Source organism: Octodon degus, unplaced genomic scaffold (assembly GCF_000260255.1).
Source record: "Octodon degus isolate 3935 unplaced genomic scaffold, OctDeg1.0 scaffold00189, whole genome shotgun sequence".
NCBI classification, from domain to species: Eukaryota; Metazoa; Chordata; class Mammalia; order Rodentia; family Octodontidae; genus Octodon; species Octodon degus.
The window spans coordinates 2,175,525-2,178,628 of record NW_004524765.1 but is presented as its reverse complement, the minus strand read 5'-3'; positions in this window follow the sequence as shown (position 1 = coordinate 2,178,628).

The window sequence follows — 3,104 nt, the reverse complement described above, 5'->3', positions numbered from 1 at the left end:
GGTCCTGTGCACCTGTTCTGTGGTCACCCCAACCCCACACTCAGCCCCAGACACCCATCACTCTACTTTCTGCCTTTTCTGGGTATTTCATGCAAAAGGATACATCCAGTTGATGGTTTTTGTGTGTGACTTCTCTCTCTCTCTCTCTCTCTCTCTCTCTCTCTCTCTCTCTCTCTCTCTCTCTCTCTCTCTCTCAGCATACTTTGAGCAGCACCTGTGCTACAGCCAGTATCTGGGCTTTGAATCTTTTTAGAGAGAAATCCTGTCCCATTTTGAACAGAGTGCATCTTGGTTTACATTCATTAGTTTATGGAAACATGTGCTACTTCCACCTTTAAATCATGTTTGTATTACTGAATATTAGTCTTACAAGATCTTTGGCTTCAATATGATTTTTTTTGCATTCACATGACATGTTCAGATCATATATATTCCCCATTATGTGTTTTTTTTTTAATTTTAATGAGAAAGAAATAGCAATGAGACAATTTCAAAACAGGCCAGCAGGATAGTTACAACAATCAAAACATTGCATACTGTTTCCTTCATAGTAGTTATTCAGAGTACAAAATGCAGACATGATACCTTGTCTAAACACTCTTAGTACAAATCGCTCCTCTCACTGAACTAAGAGGAAGTAGCTGTTTATCTATCCTAACTATTTTGTATATACAGATATAAATATTTTTTTCACTACAAAATAGTCCTTTATTTATATCCCCCTTTTTTGTTTTGTTTTGTCAGAGATGGGTGTTCCATCTCTGACACCCATTAAATAGTGCCATCTGCCATTCAAATATTGTAAGTGCTTCAAGTCAGCAAAATAACTCAGTACAGTCTAATAGTCCATAATAGTAGTAGGTTATCAGCAGAACTGGAAATGTCAGAAATTGTTGATTTGAGCCTTTTATAGCTCAGCATATTTATATGGCTTTACTTTTTATACTTTGTGGTTATACTTTTCTGCTGGATGGTTAAGACCAAGTTAAAGCAAGACCTATATAACTAAAAAATGTAACTTTTGTAATGTTTTTCTGTATTTTTTTTCCTTCTATACAATCATCCCCCTTGTGTAATAATAGCTTTTTTTTTTTTTTTTTTTTTTTGAACCAGGGATTGAACTCAGGCCCTTGTGCTTGCCAGGGAAGAGCTTATTCTACTGAGCCATCTCCCCAGCCCCAATAATAGCATTTTTTATTATTTATTTATTTATTTATTTATATGAGATCTCTCTGGGTAATCCAGGCTGGCCTTGAGCTCTCATTGACCCCTTGCTTCAGCCTCCCAAGTGCTGGGATTAAAAGTGTGCCCAGCATCCTTTAAACTTTCATGTCATTTTAAAAAATCCTTCAAAATATATTTATTGATTTGTTTGGTACAGGCTTTCACTATGCAGCTTGGACTCGTAGTGATCCTCCTGTCTCATCCACGCAGCACTGGGATTACTGGCATGCACCACCACACTTGGTTTTCATGCCTGGCACGACACAGGGTAGCACAACATATGGTATTGGGGATCGAACCTGAGTCCTTGCACTTGCCAGGCAGGCTCTTAGACCACCAAACTATCTCCACAGCCCTCATGCCATTTTTTAAATTTCAGATATTAGGGAAAACATGTAACACTTGGCTCACTTGCTTAATATGATAACCTCTAATTCCATCCATTTTCTTGAAAATGACATAATTTTATTTCTCTCTGTGGCGGAGTACTAATACTGTGTATATATACACCACATTTTCTTTTATCACTTACTGATTTACCCATTTATTCTTTAACCTAGGCTAGTCTTGCTGTTGTGAATTGTGCCACAGTAAACATAGATCTACGGGTATCTCTGTAGGACACCGGCCTTAACTCCTTCAGGTACAGACCAAGGAATAGTGCAGCAGGGTCCTATGGTAGTTGTAGCTTTAGTTTTTTTAAATAACCTCCATATTGATTTCCATGGTGGCCGCACTAATTTATACTCTCACCAACAGTGTGGAAAGATTCCTTCTCCCATGTTCATATCTTTACCAGCATCTGTTGTTCTTTGTGTTCTATGTGATAACCGTTTCTACCAGGGTGGGACGGAAGCTTGCTTAAGCTTTGGTTTGCATGTTTCTAATGGCTAAAGATGTGGAACATTTCCTCATATACTTATTTGCCACTTATACTCCTTTTAAGAAGCATCTGTTCAACTCATTTATCCATTTATTGATTGGAATATTTGATTTTTTTGATGTTAAGATTTTGTGTTTTTTAATGTGTTCTACATCTTATCATCTGTTAGAAGAGTACTTGGCAAAGAATTCTTCCATTCTGTATCTTCTCTTCCTTAGTTGTTTTTTTTGCTGTGCAGAAACTTCTTAGCTAGATGTGGTCCTATTGGTTAATCCTTGCTAATATTTCCAGTGCTAACTGAATCATAGTCAGGAAGTCTCACCTGTGCCTGTGGCTTCAAGCGTTTCCATCATGATTCCCTCTGGAAGTCTCAACATTTCATATCCAAGTCTGATTTATTCTAATTAACTTTTATACAGGATGAGAGACATGGATCTACTTTCAATTTTTAAAATATGGATGTTGTCTCAGCATCATTTGTTAAAGAGTCTGTCTTTTATCCAAAATATGGTTTTGGCTCCTTTGTCAAGAGTCAGATGGCTGCAGGTGTGTGGGTTTGTTTCTGCATCCTCTGTTCTGGCCCATTGGTCTAGTTCTGTTCTGTCTCATCTTTGTACCTCCTGGTTGAGCATCATATAAAAGCCCTAGACCACCAGAGATTGGGGCCTGATATTCTGGGAGTGATCTCGATCAATGCCTGTCCACAAAAATAAATCTGCCTCCAAATCCTGGGTGTCACTTCAGTGTTCTACTCAAGGCATCATCAGGGCACTAGCCACTTGCACTCTCGAGGTTCTACTGGAACCTTCACATGTGCCCCCGCTTCCTGCTGGTGACTCCAAACTGGCACCCTGGGAGAAGCACAAGTAGTATAAGTTGACTTCTTCCTTTCCTTTACATATTCTCCTTTTTTTTTTTTTTTTTGGCAGAACCAAGCAGAAGACGGCATACGAGATGTTGCGGCGTGACTGGAGTTCAGACGTGTGCTCTTCCGATC